The sequence below is a fragment of the Mytilus galloprovincialis genome, chromosome 8 (genome assembly GCF_965363235.1).
Source record: "Mytilus galloprovincialis chromosome 8, xbMytGall1.hap1.1, whole genome shotgun sequence".
NCBI classification, from domain to species: Eukaryota; Metazoa; Mollusca; class Bivalvia; order Mytilida; family Mytilidae; genus Mytilus; species Mytilus galloprovincialis.
The window spans coordinates 91428393-91448030 of record NC_134845.1 but is presented as its reverse complement, the minus strand read 5'-3'; the positions used below and the strand labels follow the sequence as shown (position 1 = coordinate 91448030).

At 33.8% G+C, this 19638-nt stretch overlaps 1 protein-coding gene across 1 annotated transcript in view; it reads left to right on the top strand.

Moving 5' to 3' along the window:
• Window positions 1–19638, top strand: part of LOC143042832 (large ribosomal subunit protein eL31-like) — a 102914-nt gene that overhangs the window by 25619 nt on the left and 57657 nt on the right. The gene's annotated exons all lie outside the window — the stretch shown is intronic.

Here is a 19638-nt window from a genome sequence, read left to right as displayed (position 1 = left end):
TTTTTCACTAGAATTATTTTGTCACGAAACGTGAAAATATGAAAAGTACATCTTTTTATAAAATATATTGTTAATTTCGATCAGATGTATTATTGAATTTTGATTTAAGTTTAGTCTTGTTCGTATTGAAATAATCTACAGCAAATTAGAGAGGGAGAAAAAACACTTTATAGATATCGTTCATACGACTCATTTTTTCTTCAAAGTCGTTCAAATCCGTTTACTTTAAGAAGTAAACCGGGGATAATACATTGAAACTTAAGGAGCTACATGTATATGATCCAAATCAACTATAAATTTAGTCTTAGAGGCATGATTGTTTTTATCAGTGGTTATTGGCTTCGAACTATGTCAGTTTTTTCGAGTACTCTGTACATTGTACTTAGTGTATTTTTGTTATGGGGTTTTACAAGTAACCGATCACGTCGACTTTGTGTTTTTATAAGATGTAATTCATTTGTATCCATGTGATGTGCTTAGTCTTTTTTCAACTGATGTTTACAGTTTGTTCTTATGTTGTATTGTTACACCACTGTCCAAGTTAGTGGAGTCTTGAGCGCTCTAGGAACTAGATAAATATATCAAATTAAAATTTAAAGAGTGTTTTTATTTATTTTTTCTGATATTCATTTGAATATTTGTTAGATAACACCAAAAAGACGAGTTTAGAAATACGGGATATAGCTATAGTGTCACAGTCATTTTTTTTTTTAATTCAAATTTCACTATTCACCGCTTCAAGTTGAATAATGAAACATAAACTATTTCATTATTCATTATATTCATTTTGTAAACATTGAATAGTGAATAGTGAACTATATCATTATTCATTATTGAATTTTGAATAATGACGTACTTCAGCGCGGTCTCGATAAGCGAGTGTGAAGTAAAGTACATAACCTGATCGAGCTTGCATTAAAAATCACTTAAAAAAAATTCTCAGAGGCGGGTTTAGGGCCCAACCCCGTTTCGTGAAGAAAAAATGGTTGATTTTACTGGGAATCACTGAAGCATGACAAGAGCCCCTTCTGTTTTTAGGAAGTCCTAGGGCCCATTCTTATAAAAAAAATTCTGGATCAGCCACTGTCTCTACTATTCATATACAGAAATACAGATAACACCAAGAAAGCGATATGCATAAACGTCGCACGATACTGGTGTCACCTAACGTTACACACTCAAAGACGTAAGCCAAAATACAAACGTTGGAATGCATGGCTTTTTACAATAAATTTTAAAGGATTGATTTTTTTTCCTAAGAAAGGATTAATTGTTTTTTCTTAGATAACAGATGTTAAGCTTTAGTTTTATTAACAAATTAAAAATAAAAAAGTAACTTGAATTGAAACCATTTGTTTTATATACATTTTAATTATAAAGGCAATCGATTAATTTTTTAACTATGCACTGCAAATGCACCCATCTTTGCACTCCAGAATGTCAAGGCGAAAGGACTACGGCATATCTAGCATGTCAGTCCTGCACAAATATATGCAAGGGAATTAGCGGGAACAATTATCATTGCTGTTTTTTTTTTTTTTTTTTTGTATTATAGCGGATCCGACTATTATAGTCCGGAAAACACTTCAGTTCCGCGAGAAAATCTCTCCCAACCCCTTCTCTCTGAATCGGTAGAGCTTCAACATAAAACATTAATTTTAAAGTTTTCTTATTAAGCAACCAAATAAAATAGCCGTATTCCAAATCGTATGTGAAAACCGCAATAATGACAATTTGACAGAACGTTAGAAGTATATTTTATTAAATAACGTCAAAATCGTATGTGGGGACATTGTATCGGACATTTTAGTTTTATCTGATATCTCGTATATTAGATTTAATTTATCGGAATTTAATACCAAAATAGAGATAATTTTTTGTACTTTTATCCATTATAAGATTGTTTATGTAGCGAATGGCACTATATTGAATAAACATCATGAAAAAACAGAAAACGTAACCCTACGTTTAATTTGGTTTGAAGGGGACAAAATGTCGGACATTGCTATTCAACTCGAAAAATAAGAATTTATTTTTAAAATTCCCGATTATTGCATGAGGCGAAAGTGTGATCTATGTACAAAATACTAGTAAAAGAATTATTTACTTTCGACATGGGGATTGCTCTGGAATTCCCTTTTTTTGGACAATTTAACAAAAATTACGACAACCTTTCGTGCATGGGACACATAATTTGTATCATCTTGATCCCCTATTTTATATTTCCGTCTTTTCGAGAGAAAAAAATCGACATTACGTCAACGCCCAATTATGAATTGCTTGTTCTAGACAAACTTTTATATCGTTTGGTAATAAAATTTATATGTTTTTTTTACGGTATTCAGAATTTCACAAAACTAAAAGTGTAACGCGGGACAAGGAAATTATATTGCAAAATAAAGGTTTTATTGAGTTTTGATTAATGAAAATGGTCTGTTACATATACAAAATTGCAATAATCTGAAAGAAGAGTTTAAAAGCTTTAAAATGATATACAACACTTTATAATATCAACTTTTATGTTTAAAAATTAAGAAGATGAATGTGTCTTGTCCGTGATTTTACCAAAGTAACACCAGTAACTTGCGACGTTTCTAACATATTTGGTCACCTGTTATCAAACTTTTTTTGGAAGCGAACGGTTATGTCAAACTACTATTTACATCACAGTTAAATTTTTGAGTCCGCAATGCGGTCCGCGTTTAAGTCGTGTCAGTTTCTTACAAAACAAAATCAACTATTGGAATTGTAAAAATGTACAAAATGTGTTGCAGGATAACGGCAATAAATGCTTAGGATCTTTAAAATATCAGCTGTATTTGTACTCAGCTGAAGGTAACGTTACACCTCTTTTTTAGCCTTGTTAAAAACATCTGATATTTTAATACAAATACTAGAAGACAGATGTAGCGAATTCTTAACTTGAAGTTAGATAACATGTGCGCGCTTAGCCGTTTGCGTCGTTTTTGTTAGAAAGAAATGCACTTTGTATATCGTTCAAAATATACCAGTATCCCCTGCGAACAAAGTTTGCCTTTTCGTGTGTTCAGATACGTGTATAAGACTAATGTAAACTCTAGCTCGTGGAATACGCTTTTTAAAATAGATTTTGAACAAAATGGAGGAAGGGAGACAAACATAATATTACAACGACCAAATTTAGCTGTATTAATTATGTACGTCAAAATATACGATTTGTATTTAATTTACAAGTTTAATGGTCAACGGGAAACACATTGTTACAATAAACATTTTTTTTTTCTATTTTCGTAGAAAAACAGTTTATTTCAACTAATTTGTGAACCAGGCGTTCCGCGTTTAAAGAGTATGTACGGGAAGATGATTTTTTCAATATATATATTCTAAAAAGGACAAAGTTGATCAAAGATTAAGGGCACAAGTTCAGTAATTTAGGTTAATATAATATACTTGTACGTTGTAATGTTTTTTCTAATATCGGCATTCATTTTTTATATAAATAAGGCCGTTAGTTTTCTCGTTGAATTGTCATATCGGGGACTTTTATAGCTGACTATGTGGTATGGGCTTTGCTCATTGTTGAAGGCCGTACGGTGACCTATAATTGTTAATGTATTGTCTATTGTCATTTTGGTCTTTTGTAGACAGTTGTCTCATTGGCAATCATACCAGATGTTCTTTTTTATATATAGAAAATATCCGGATTATTGGATTATCAGATCGTTTTGGGAGTCATTTTATTTGATTGCCATTAACATGATTACGGACTTTTGTAAATGTTTGTGAGAATTCCAAACATGATTTGCTTTGTCTTATTGATAACTCAGCTTCTTTTTTTTTAAATGAATGATCTGTGTCGTGTCTGTGTGCCATTAAAAAATATCTATTAAGAAAAACAGTTTAAAAAGCAAGTGAAAAAAAAACATATCGCAGTGTGATGAATTTGCCATGTTTAGAATCTGAAACTATAGGTGGACAGATCCTCTGACTACTAGTATTTGGAACTATTACACATGATCACGTGTTTTTATGTCTTTAGAATGTTTACTTTAGCTCAGTGTATATAAACTTTTCAGCACATATCAATGTGCTATGAAATGTTCTATGAAATGATTTTTTTACTTTAAACCATAAATAAAAAACAAGACTTTAACTCTGCCAGGTCAAACATGCGGATCCCAATCCCGGATAAAAGAGGAGGATAGTCATAAAAAAACAAATATTGCAAAAACACAAATGTCCTATGTAAAAAGCGCAAATGTCCATTTTTAAAAGGCGCAAATGTCCTATGATTTAAAGCGCAAGTGTCCAAAAAAATAAGCGTAAATGTCCTATTAAAAAGCGCAAACGTACCGCACCGAATTTGACATGGTTTCACAAACACAAAATTAACATCGATACAGGTCAAGAGATTTATGAAATTTCTTCTAATTGTTCAGTCGATATTTGCAGAAAAAACGATATAATGTTCAAATTAATACTGCTTTTGGCTTTTCGCTGACATCAGGTAATAGTACAAGTAAGAATTTCGACATATACACGGACATCTGTCGGACAGAAACCCGGATATTTATCATATATTATACTATGATGTATTATATTACATCAGAGGCGGATTTAGGGGGTGGGGGCAGGGGGCCCGCCCCCCACTTTTGGGAAAAGAATTGGTTGCTTATATAGGGAATCACTGAAGCGTGAACGAAGCGGTCCCCCCCCCTTTAGACAGTCAGTGGGCCCCCACTTATGGAAATTCCTGGATCCGCCACTGTACATACTGTTATTATTGTGAAGGTAGTCCTAGTCAACAGAACAATCTTTGAAAATCATTACTAAATTCTGATAAAGGAGTAGGTCCGGTAAGGGCCGATTTCGGCCTCAATTTTCAAGTTCATCTAACGAAAGATTTTAGACACTTTCTAAACACTTAAGTGTCTATTTCAATTGATTCGATTCGTTAATGTGGAAAATTTTAACTAAATAAGTCATTTAAAACGCCCCGATCCAAGCTTAAATATGAAAAATCTATCAAAAATGCCAAAAATCGTCACTTTTCAGATGGTTTTTGTTAAAAATGAAAGTGGCCGCATCCGTGTTCATCCTCAACCTTTATATATATTATGTATTATCATCAAATACAACTTACATTTCAATATTATGAATGAACACGAATGCAGCCACTTTCATTTCAGACGGAAACCGCCTAAAATTTAACTAAAATGCTACAATTGTGAAGATTTCAGTAATATAGCATGACTTAATGATGCTAGTACCCGATATATGTGTATTGTGTTGTCAAAAACAGCCCATAGTTATGTAGCGGAGGCATTCTACTTTGCAATAAATATCTAAACGATTACATTTTCACAATTTTCTAAAACTGCTATATTTTGAGGCCAAAAAGGGGTCTTACTGAACCTACTCCTTTCGTTGAAGAACGTTTTTACCAGCAAATGTTACTGTGGTACCAACAGAAGAAATATAATTGAACTGAAATTAAAGTATGGATATATTAATACAAATTTAGAAAATATAACCTACGATATTAAAAATGAATGACTGACACTATTTATAAACACTGCCGCGAAACTGACGAGCCGGATTCTATTAAACTTAAAGACGTATAGTGACGGTTACCGCATACACTGACTATCATAACATTCAAAGCATTTCAACAATCGACGTGTTTAATTAGATTTTCCTCTGAGTTCAGTATTTTTGTGATTTTACTTTTTTTTTAAATGACTGTATAGAAAATCATAGACGTACATGTAATGCTACGTATAGAAAGATGTAGTATGAGTGCCAATGAGACAACTCTCCATCCAAATAACAATTTATAAAAGTAAACAATTAAAGGTCAATTTACGGCCTTCAACACGGAGCCTTGGCTCACACCGAACAACAAGCTATAAAGGGCCCCAAAATTACAAGTGTAAAACCATTCAAACGAGAAAACCAGTATGTATTCGAGAGTACGAAACGGCATACATACAGACCTTCTATTAGGTACGAAAAAAATCTCCCATGATGTAGAAATGGTATAAATGTTAATATTCCATGAGGTACGAAATGGTCAAGGTACGAAATGGTCCAGTAACGAAATGGTCCAGTAACGAAATGGGCAGGGTACGAAATGTTTTTTTCCAGGGTACGAAATTTGGGGGGAAGGGGGGGGGGGGGTTACGAAATGACTATAATTCTTCTTGATGGGGCTGATAGAATAAAGGATAATCGGCCCGAAACATATATTGAACAATACAAAACTGGGCACATAGAGAATAATGGCGTGCTACATGTACAATATAAAGAAAAGAGATTAGACGGGCCATAAAAAAGAATACGAAGAATAACAGAATACATTTATTACATTCGCCGCATCTAGAGTTGTAGAGGGGTTGGGGAACCATTCGAAAATGAACAAAAGAAAACTTTACAGCAACCGTAAATGGCATTCGAAATACATGTCAAGCTTTATCGGAAGTGATGCAAAATTTGAAGTCTTGTATCATGATTTTGGATGTTTTCCAATGCTACACTTTAGTACAATAAAATTGAGAATGGAAATGGGGAATGTGCCAAAGAGACAACAACCCGACCAAATAAAAAACAACAGCAGAGGGTCACCAACAGGTCTTCAATGTAGCGAGAAATTCCCGCACCCGGAGGCGTCCTTCAGCTGGCCCCTAAACAAATATATACTAGTCCAGTGATAATGAACGCCATACTAATTTCCAAATTGTACACAAGAAACTAAAATTAAAATAATACAAGACTAACAAAGGCCAGAGGCTCCTGACTTGGGACAGGCGCAAAAATGCGGCGGGGTTAAACATGTTTGTGAGATCTCAACCCTCCCCCTATACCTCTAACCAATGTAGTTAAGTAAACGCATAACAATACGCACATTAAAATTCAGTTCAAGAGAAATCCGAGTCTGATGTCAGAAGATGTAACCAAAGAAAATAAACAAAATGACAATAATACATAAATAACAACAGACTACTAGCAGTTAACTGACATGCCAGCTCCAGACTTCAATTAAACTGACTGAAAGATTATGATTTCATCATATGAACATCAGGCACAATCCTTCCCGTTAGGGGTTTAGTATCATACCATCATAACATATATGAGAAGAACATAACCCGTGTCATGCCAACAACTGTTTTTAGAATAAATGTGTTTAGTTCCGATGCAAAGACCTTATCAGTGATTCAATATTAACGCCAAAATATGCAATCTTTAATGATTTGACAACAGTATCGTAATTATATCCCTTCTTAATAAGTCTATTCAAAGGTTTTGTAAGTTTCTGAGGTGAATACTGACACCTTTGTGCTTTATAAAGAATATTACCATAAAAAATTGGATGTGAAATACCTGAACGTATTAGAAGTCTGCATGTTGAGCTATATTTACGAATGATGTCTTTATACCGATGATAAAATTTAGTAAATGTTTTGACTAGTTTGTGATATCGAAAACCTTGGTGTAATAATTTTTCAGTAATACATAAATTTCTCTCGTTAAAATCGAAAACATTGTTACATACACGAGCGAATCGTACAAGTTGAGATATATAAACACCGTAAGGTGGTGACAAGGGAACGTCACCATCTAAAAACGGATAATTAACGATAGGAAATGAAAAATCATCCCTTTTATCATAAATTTTAGTATTCAGCTTTCCATTAGTGATATAGATATCAAGATCGAGAAAAGGGCAGTGGTCATTGTTAGTATTAGCTTTATTTAAAGTAAGTTCAACAGGATAAATTTCATTAATATACATACTGAAGTCGTCATTATTGAGAGCCAAAATATCATCCAAATATCTAAAAGTATTATTAAATTTGTTTATCAGATGTTGTTTCGATGGGTCTTTGCTTATTTTTGTCATAAATTGTAACTCATAACAATACAAAAACAGGTTAGAATGTATTTAAATTCGTAGTACACATTTATCTATACGTGTGTGATGCATGCATTTTTAGGATAATCGAAAAGGGACAATACATTGTTTCTTGGCGATTAAAGATGCCCTCCCCCTTTTTCTCTGAATATGTTGTTAAGGTAAACATATTGTATTTCCGACTTCCGGGTTCGTTTTTACTACCTGTTATAATAGAATTTATAAAAATTGTTCCTATTCCAATAATATTTGACAATAAATTTGAATAAAGTTCCATCTTCAAGTAAACAAATTTGAATTTTTCTACATTATTATTTTTGCTAAAAATATATAAAAAAATAACAGTTAATACATGCAATTATATAGATCGACCAAGTGTATATTTTACTTGATTTATTTCACTTGACTGGGCGGGGTTTAACCGGTTCGCTAATTTACAGTTACGACCAGTCCATCTACAGACAGGAGTTTTGGGATAAACTCATCAATGAAATGTACATGTATCAGTCAAATTTTAAATAAAAATAATATAATAATAATTCATTTTATTAAAGTGTCACATACTTGTCATTAAACACACAGTTCTTTTGTATATCCGTTTGGATATACCCTAGTCCCACTAGGCCACGATCGCACTACGATCTGTGAAAAAAATGCAAATTTTGATGATCGTAGTGCGATCGTGTAGATCGCAGTAAGGTCGTATCACGGTCGTGGTGAGGTCTTTAAGATCGTGAAGAGCGTGGCCAACTTTGAACATGTTCAAAACAATCGTGTTGCGGTCGTGGCGAAATCAGGTCGTAGTAGAGGCGTAGTGACAGCGCACTAATATCGTAGTAAGATCGCAACGGTCGCTGTACAATCGTAGCGAGAGCGTAGCGAAAGCCTGATTCTATTCGGAGACACTGCGCTACGATCGTACAGCGACGTTATCACGACCTCACTACGACCACCACGTTCTCACTGCGACCCAACTACGCTTCCACTACGACTATACAACGCTGTTAACGGCCATAGTACGATTCTAGCACGCCCTTGCCGTCCTTATCACGCTCTTCTTACGACCTGACTACGTTCACACTACGACCATCATTCTCGTTGTCATTTTCACATAAAATATATAAAAAAGCTCCCTAGATTTTGTTTGTTGGAATGTAATTATCCATTTGCTCTAACGGCTCAACCATGCTTTTCGTTTTTATATATATGTTCCGGACCATATGAGTATTTGGACCATACGCGTATGGTCATGACCATATGCGTATACTCATATGGTCCGACCGTACACGTATGGTCGGACCATATGAGTATAATACTCGTTTGGTTATTAACGGGCCGGACCATATGAGTATTTGGACCATATAGGTATTTTTTTTAAATTACATTATACTAAAAAAATTAACGGTACCAATTTCCTTGCACCAGATGCGCATTTCGACAATACATGTCTCTTCAGGAATCAGAGCTTTGCATGAGGGAGATACATTCCTTAATTTATAATAATTTCTATCATTTTGTAACAGTAAATTTTAAAAACACAAAAAAGTTTCAATCATACAAATTTTCAAAGCCTGTTTGTGAGATAATTTTTCCTTGAAAAATTTGTAATTTACAACATTTTAGAAGCCCAGCGACGATATGTCTACGGTGTTTTTAAGAAGCTCTAGATCTCAAACATCGTAGCATGACTGTGCACTATACCATACTCACAAGATAACTTATATAAACTATATTACTTACCAGTGACTTCTTGTGTAACAGTTCATTATGAAATTTTTGGAATTTATTTTTTTAAGTCGACATATTGCCATTCACTCGTAATAACAAATCGGTAATGACCATCGGTAATGACCATCGGTATAAAATGTGTTTATTATAGTTTTGACAAGTAAGTAAAATTAACTGTGTGAAACTTCTAAATTTTATTTAGCTAATCGTTTTATTATAATATAATAATAAAATTACCTATGATATGATAGCGTCTTTTTAATAAACGGTTATACCATATGAAAAGTTTAGAAGTATTAAAAGTTAACTGTATCAGAGTTAATTACCCCGACCATACGCGTACGGTCGGACCATACGCGTATGGTCGGACCATATTAGTATATACCCATATGGTCATGACCATACGCGTATGGTCCAAATACTCATATGGTCCGGAACATAGATAAGACCGTTGGTTTTTCCGTTTAAATGGTTTAACACTAGTAATATTTTGGGTCCTTTATAACGTGCTGATTGATGTGAGCCAAGACTCCGTGTTGAAGGCCATACCTTGGCCTATAATGGTTTACTTTTATAAATTGTAACTTGGATGGAGAGTCGTCTCATTGGCACTCATACCGCATCTTCCTATATATATTGATACATCTATGTCATCTCTGCTATCGTTCACTAAAATATCGTCATTGAGCTTTATGGACCAGCCATAGGTTGTAATTTAGGTTGGATTGGTCGGTCCGACATCTCTGCTTGATCAGGATTCGTTACTTTGCTCCCTCTGCCTCTACATCAACTCCTACCACCATGCCCATGTGTTCTGGTAGATTTTGGTGGCATGACTGTATTGTTTCCGAGAAATCTACGATTTAATCAGAAACAGAAGGAATTGAACTGTATTGATATGGAACACGATGTTGACGTTATTGCTGAAAACGTAGTAAGATCGCGCTATGAACGTAGTATAATCGTGGTAAGAACGTGTTATAATCGCAGCAAGATCGTGTTGCAATCGGATAACTCGTGGTATGGTCGTAGTGAGAACGTGAAGAGCGTAGAAAGATCTTGATAAGCGTAGTGAGGTCGCAGAATAAGCGCGGTGAGAACGTGGTATAATCGTAGCGGGATCTTTGTAGAAGCGTAGAGAGGACGTAGTAGCATCGTGAAAGCAACGAAAATTTACATTTTCATGCCGCTCATACCGCGTCCTCACCACGATCTAAATTCATTTTAGATCGCGGTGAGCGTGGTGCGATCGTGGTCTAGTGGGACTGGGGCTTAACACTGATAGGTGATTAGAAATCAATAATAATTATAACGACAATCAACCTTATCGCACCCATCTTCTAATAGACTGTTCTCATGCAAATTAAAAAGTAAGCTCCGCCCGATCAGTTGAAATAACATTGGTAAAATACACCTTAACAATTCAAAAAAGTATATTCAAAGTGCATAACATTTTCCGATAATTGAACAAAGACACCATTCAATATCTTTAAAGTTTAAATACCTAGTAGATATATATAGTAACACATGTCCGCTTATTGTAAAAGAATGTGCAACACTCCTATATAAAATTGTTGAAAATATCGAAATTATTTTTTAAAAACAATTTTGTCCTGCTTACATTTATTGTCAGGGAAGGATATTTTGAGTGGGGGAGGTACAAACTATAGCAGAATTCTATAATAATGATTATTTCGATGTCGCAACCAATGTGACCAGTGACTAATATTTCACGAATGTTCAAGACGAAAAGAAATAAGCAAGCACAGGCTCATCCATATGGTCGAATAAACGTAATACGCGAATATAAGCATTGAATTTTCTCAATATGTGCATGACTGTATATTATTCTAGAATAGAAAGAAAAAAAGTAAAAGCATTCTATTATTGAGTGATGCACAATAGTAACTATAATACATGTTCCTTTGAATAAGTACTTTTTACTTTAGTGTACTATTCTTCATGGGAACACTCAACCTAATCCCACATCACACGGTCATTTTCGGCAACCTTTAGCGTCAAATTGGGTAAAATTTACCATGATTCGTCAAATAGTCCTCATCATAATTTGTCAGAGGTCTCAAATAATTATCGTAACCGCTATTTTTGTTAATAAATTAAACGTGATCTGTAAAAAATAAATAAAAAAATGTATCCCTTAAAAGAACGTTAACCTTTTATCGTCACATTACTGTAAACGTCATTTGGCAATGATTTTTACTGTTATTTGTCAAGAAGTTACCCCTCAGAATTAAAACCATCAACACATACACAAGAAGACACATTAGTATACATAGATTTAATTACAGTTTAAAAAAGTTTACCTTGAATACTCATTTTTGATAAGTTATACCATAGCATAAGCCTTTGAATAGTATCGAAGGCTTTTGTGTAATCAACAAAACAACAATAAAGACGCTTGCTTGCTGATAGGGACTTAAAAATTACAGAAATTAGCCTAAGGGTAAAAATTGCATCTACAGTTTTAAAACCTGGGCGAAAGCCGAACTGAAAAACGAATCGGACCAGTCCACCAAATGTTGGTTTAATACGGAAGTAAATACTTTTGCGAAATTACTTACAAGACTTATACCTCTATTAGAAGTAGTATGGTTCGCTACTGACCCCCTACAGATCCATAGAGGGTTAGTTAAATAGGGGGTGAGGCCGGAGGCCGAATCCCCCATGGATTTTATTCACCCTTTATGGTTCGTAGAGGTCATTAGTTAACCGTATAACCAATGTATCGCACACTGCTGTTTCTGCTGCGTTATGTTAAAATATAAACAATGAAACACAACAATTGTAATAGATAATGTCACCATTAACGCGTCATGAACCCCCTATGAAATTTACTAACCCCTACGGTCTCATAGGAGGTCACCACATGACGGCGTTAAACCAATCGCAACGTGATATTTTACCTGCGGTGCAATAAAGTTATTTGGATCGTCTTCGTTTCCTTCTTGAAAATAGGCACAAGTATAGCAATGGCCCAGCTAGAAGGAAATATACCGGACTGTAAAATACCATTGAAAACCTTGACTAATATGGACATAAACACATCTTTATACTCGATAAAATATTCATTCAATATACCGTCTACTCCATGACTTTTATTGCGCTTTTAATTGCGAATGGCTTTTGAAATCTCCTCCTCTGTAATCTCTTCGTCAATTTCAGGATATACACAATCGCCATATGTGTTATTGAATAAATCTTCGTCACATGTAATGTCTATATTAACAGAAGACAATTTTTTAAAGTGTTCAAAGAATGATTGTAACGGTACATTACTTTTCTTTTCGGTCCTTTTCCTAAATTAAGAATAAAACAGTTTTGGGTTACTATATTTTAAAAAGTCCATTGCATTACCTTCTGTACGTTGGTATTCTCGCTTAAGTCGACGTTCCACAACTTTATATTCCCTCTTTGCACAAGTTAAGTTTGTATGGTTTACTATTGATTTTGAACGATTTAAAACATGTACATGATCGATATAACATTTGCCTGGGTTTCGCATGGTGTCTAATAGATTCAGCTCTACATGTAAAAATGCATGGTCCGAATAAGTTGTAAAGTTTGACACAATTAACTGGTTTATATTCGGGAAATAAAACGAAGGTACAATGAAGTAGTCCAGAACGCTCATACCAATTGGGCCACAATATGTAAAGTCATTCGAAAATCCGTGTTTGTGCCTACTATTCACTATCCTTTAGCCTGAGGATTTACACATACTAATTATTTTATATCCATAAATGTTTGTATTTAAATCAGGATTGACTCTTTTCAGGAGAACACGATCGGCTAAATATTCAAAAACGCCTCAAATTCGATTCTTTACAGTAAAATGAATATCATCATTTCCCACAAAATCGACTAACGGCCCAGTTCGACCAGTCAAATCCCCAATAATAAAAACGTGACCAAGTTCAGAGTATAACTCAATGCTATTTTCGAACTCATTGTATAAATCACATTCATATAACTTATCTACAATACTAAAGTAACGAGGTCCAATTTGTCAGCCGTCATGGGGTAAAAACGACAAATCAAAGAATTTGACTTTATATATATATAGCTAATATAGGACAATGGTGTAGATTAAAACTTACACCACTCCAGACCCTTTTGTTTTCCACATAATTAATATTGCCAATGATTAAGGAGTTCCGGGTCGAATCCTATACTGATACCAGTAAAGTATATTTAACGGTTACATATCATTACCTGATCTGTACGTCCCGCATCTGACAGGCGCACCACCAAACGGTGTATTCAGGATTCTGCTATATACACGGGTCATAATAACAGGGTTAACACTACTAAATCAAGCACTGTCAAATTGTTCCCTAGTGTAGTATTTTAATTAGTAAGACTTTCTAAGATAACAATACGAATACTAAAAATCACGGGTGTATTCTAGTAGTATTTGGATTTGACTGGGGCATATAAATACAAGTAACATATACAGATTTGTCTTTGGTTAATATACCCTCCTTAATATTTAACCATACAATAGAGTCTAAAATACAAGTTTCAATATCAATAACAGTAGGAAAACATGTTTTAATAAAAATAACACTACCTCCTCCATGAATAGATTTAGACTTCAATCGAGGGAATAAATGACAATTATAATCAGGTAAATGAAATGAAAAATCTTTTTCAAAACAACAATCCGTTAGAAAAACAAGATCATATGTACATAAAAATTTTATAAATGCTTTATCATCAAGTTTTGTTTGTAAACCACCATTTATATTCCACGAGATAAAGGAGTGGGTCCGGTAAAGACCGATTTTGGCCTCAAATTTCAGGTTCATCTGACGAAAGATTTTGACCACTTTTTAAACACTTAAGTGTCTATTTTATTTGAATTAATTAGTTTATGTGAAAGATTTTAACAGATTTAGTCATTAAAAACGACCCGATTCAAGCTCAAATATGAAAAATCTACCTAATATGCCGAAAAATATCACTTTTCAGATGGTTTTTGGTAAAAATGAAAATGGCCGCATCCGTGTTCATCCTCAACCTTTATATATATTATGTATTATCATAAAATACAACTTACATTTCAATATTAAGGATGAACACGAATGCTGCCACTTTCGTTTTACACGAAAACCGTCTAAAATTAACTAAAATGCTAGAATTATGAGGATTTTAGTAATTTAGCATGACTTAATGGTGCTAGTACCGGATATATGTGCATTGTATTGTCAAAAACAGCCCATATTTATGTAGCAGAAGCATTCTACTGTCCAATAAATAACTAAAGGTTTACATTTTAACAATTTTGTAAAACTGCTATATTTTGGGGCAAAAAAGGGGTCTTACTGAACCTACTCCTTTTAAACTAGCAGTACGAATGTTAGATAGAAGCGTGACTGGAGCGGGCCCCCTCTTAGGCAGTAAGTGGGCCCCCACTAACGAAAATTCCTGTATCCGCCACTGGTTGCTGTAACATAAACATAAACCTGTCTTACGCTAGCTATGTCAGTTTGTGTTCAACTTGTGTGTATGTGTATGACCATAAATATACTAAGTCGTTTTACGGTTTTTTCAATTGTATCTTTTTCATTAAGAGTATGCTAAAATTGATTTAAAGAAACTCTCTTTTGATGTAGAAAATATACTGGTTTGTCATTCCGTGATAGAACTGTTAGACTTTAACTGTAAAATCAAAAACAGAGCTTTTTTTCTTTTATTCTATGTAACTTGCCATGCATGCTAAAAATTAAGGATAACTTTATCCTCATGCAGCCTTTTCTACACGAAACAGAGACATTTAATTCAAGACAATCCTGTGAGGACATAAAGTTTTAATTTTGTTTCAGTTCGATGCATTCATTGTTAAGGTGGAAAAAAGGGGGGTATCAAAATCCATAGGCCTTTTGACCGATTGCAAACGCCAATAAAATAATATGTACGCATGTGTATGCTTATTTTTCAGTGAGATCTCTTCTTATTTGTTCAATTTCAGAAAATCATGGAAGCAAAATTTGATTGGTAAATAGGAAAATCACTCTCAAATCGAATGAAGTATATGCTGAACTACCAACTAATGTGTGACGTCAGTTTCAACGTCGGAACAGACAAGACCCCAATCAAGGCTCATAAATATGTAGGACTCTAAAGTGCGATGGTCACGCTAAAGTACATGTACGATGGTCTACGCTAAAGTATGATGGTGTCTCACGCTAAAGTGCGATGGTTGTTTGTTCGCTAAAGTGCGATGGTGTATCACGCTAAAGTGCGATGGACCAAAAGGGTAAGATTCGAGGGATTAAAACATCGAGGTTAAAAAATAGTCTTTTTACAAAAAAATATTACCGTTCACACAGTCTATTACTAATGAGAAAACATCCTCATACAGTCGTTTTTGTAAATTGCAAATGCAAAATTAGATTATTGTCGGCATATGTAACATTTTTTTAAGCTTTAATCTAAACGAGAGAGAGAGGCGATGTTCGCTGACTTTCCTTCTTTTTCATAATGACCACACAAAAATGCTATATTTTCCTTCAATATACAAACTAATGTTTAAGCCGACGAAATTACATCATAATTTACGCATGCAAACAAGTACTTTTATTTTACCGACGTTACTTTTCAATAAAATCGACAGCATTTTAACGGGAACTGCAAAGTAAACTGCAGCAAAAACAATGATTCAAATGTATCTGTTCGCTTCCAACAGAAGCAGGATACATGATAGTCATGCGAATACTATTTTGTATCTATATGCTAGTAGTAAAATGGTCGACTGCAGGATACAAGTTCTTCCAGCTACAGAAAAAAAAACATTTGCCTCAGCCGATAAAGCACGGTCAGGTTTAAATCATTTCAGTCATTGACATTTGGTTTTAATTAAATGTGTTAATAAAATATTTGTTATTTAACTTCCAGCGTGTTCAACTTTTAGTTTGTATCGTACTTTAGCGTAGACCATCGAATACTGATTTAGTTTGTATAAACGACTAAACGTCATAATCAAACTACGTTTTAACGTCTATATTTTCCCGGGCCATCGCACTTTAGCATATGGAATCATTGTACTTTAGCGTAGACCATCGCACTTTAGCGTGACCATCGTACTTTAGCGTCCCCATCGCACTTTAGAGTCCTACAAATATATGCTGTCTAGTTTTAGTCCTGTATTCTACAGCATGTTTGAAGGACCACTGGCAGAGAAAGGAACTGTTGAAATAGTTGATATGGAACCGGAATATTTTAATATGATCTTGCAGTAAGTTACAATTATAGCGCTTTGTACAAGTCATTCCCTCTAAAGAGTCGTTCAAAAATTAAGCGTCAAATTGTTCACCTAGATAAAATGTGTATGTAATATATGATAAAATCTAAGATCCTACTATGATGCAATACAGATTACTGGAACCTAGTATGCATACTGTTATACAGTAAGGGATAATGAAATTCTCTATTTTATATTTTATATGATATTGAATAACAAAGATTTACGTACAGGAACTAGAAAACATTCTTTTCTATTAAATAAAACGATAAAAGACAGAAGTGAAAGATAACAAAGACACAATAAAACTCATAGGTCGAACATAAACTGACCATGCAATGACATACAATAAGTATACAAAACACAATAGAAAAGGAAAGACTAATCGGCAACAAAAAAATGAGTATAACATTAATAACCGTTCAATTTCAGTCCTTACCAGAGAAAAGAGTCAACTTACTGTTTGTGATATGTTTATTCTGTGAACAAATTCCAAAGAGGTATATAATACATTAAAGACGTAGAACTACATGTGGATATCATATTCAACATACAGATATCAAGATGAAGATACTGTATACGGATAATAACACAATTGATTACTGTATTCCTAGATAGATATGAAAAAGTAAAATCACAAAAATTCTGAACTTAGAGGAAAATCAATTCGGAAAGTCCATAATCACATGGCAAAATCAAATAACAAAACGCATCAAAAACGAATGGACAAGAACTGTCATATTCCTGACTTGGTACAGGCATTTTCAAATGTAGAAAATGGTGGATTAAGCCTGGTTCTATAAAATTATGTAAACATTGTAAAGGTATAACCACTGTCCCCTTTATTTTTTTCCCGCAGATTTATATATACAGAAAAGATAACTGTCGATTTAAATAATGTAAGGAACCTTTTATATGGATCAGAAAAGTATACATGCTTCTAATCAGCTGTTATCAGAAGAATGTAATGCATTTTTATCTTCACATGTGAATGTGGATCATGCATGTCTTGTTCTACAAGCAGCACACGACTTCAAAATGGAAGACTTAAAAACGAAAGTTTTGAATTTCATTTTCATCAAAGGAAGTGAAGTTCTTGATTCAAAAGATTTTATTAATTTGTCAGCGGAATGTCTTAAACTATTACTTAGATCGGATAAGTTCCGTTGCGAAGAAGAACAAATTTTCCAAACAATGCTACAATGAAGGCAAAATAAATGCCATAATAAAAGATTACCAGCAACGGATGAGAATGTCAGAGAATGTCTTGGCGGTTTGTTATATCTCATACGTTTTCCAGTCATGGCACCTCAGTATTTTACAGAAGAAATGTCTTGCAAAAGTTTACTAACCGCGACCGAGATAGTAAAAGTTTATCAACATTTTAATTATAAAACCACCGATATTTTCCCTTCAAACAAACGATTACTAGTATCTAAATTCAAGGTTGGCATAGGCGTAGCTAAAAGGCTGAAATGTAAAACGGAACGGAAATTGACAACGGAACAGAAACAGAAAGCGGAACAGATACCGAATAAGGAAACGGAAACAAGTAGATTTGTTGTCTTGTTCTTACTGTTATTTTTGCTCATATGCATGTTGTATATAGACAATCTCAAGTTTACATATGAATAAATTTAAGAACAAAACTTTGGAAAAGTAAAATATTAAAATAAATTATGAAAGATGAAAAACCAAGTTCTCTTATAATGGCATGCATATTGAGCATATTTTAATTGCGTAAACCACTAGCAATTTTGTCTTTAGTTCATATTCCCTTTTTGCATTTTTGACAGTGAACGTCGTACATGCGAGCGATTCACTAGTCCATTTGATTTTTCTGATATCCCCGACTAGTTAGGTGTGGAGTAAACAAATGTTTGGGGAGATGCTTTTTGTCATTTTTCTTTGAATCTTTTTTAATTGCTTTTTCAAAGTATTATATAAATATATATGTTTGGTGTCCTTTATACATGTTAGAATGTTACATTCACGAATGACTCATTATGTAGGAGCATTTTGTGTGGTCGAGCATCTTGCAGAGAAGTTAATATAAAAATGAAAATATGATATGATTGATTGCAAATGAGACAACTCTCCACAAGTGACCAAATAACACAGACACTAATATTTATTGCACGGCCTTCAACGATGAGCAAAACTCATAAGTATACTTTATAGCAGTAGTTTACCGGTATCGAATGACATATATCAGTGCGCTGCTGTTTATGCATCATGTATTGAGGTGGTGGAATTGTTGAAACGGGTGACTGATGATAGGTGCTAATTCATTTGATAATTGCTTTAGTACTTTAGTTGGGTTTTTTTCCGTCTCATCCACAAGCTTTTGGTGTATTTAATATTTTTTTCTCATCGTTACTCAAATAATTTTTATGTCTTTTAACTTGTATAAAATGTTTTTTTTTTCAAGTGGTAAATCCTCCGTTCATGACGTCTATGAATGATTCTGCTCTGTCACAGCTGGTCAACTAGTTTTTGGAGTTTTTGCTCTTCAGTAAATTTGATCAGTTTTTGGTATTTTAAGCATTTATTGTAAAAAAAACCTATTCGATGCTCTTGAGATTAACATCCCTCCATTTTTATTTAAGTTTTCTTGTTTTTTATATTGTATTTTGTGGACCTTTCGGGTTTTTTTTATCATGACAATACCGTTGTCAGTTTGTCTTTGACTTATACGGATGACTTAAAAAAAAAAAAGATATGTCGTTTAACTGTATTTGCAGTTGCATATATT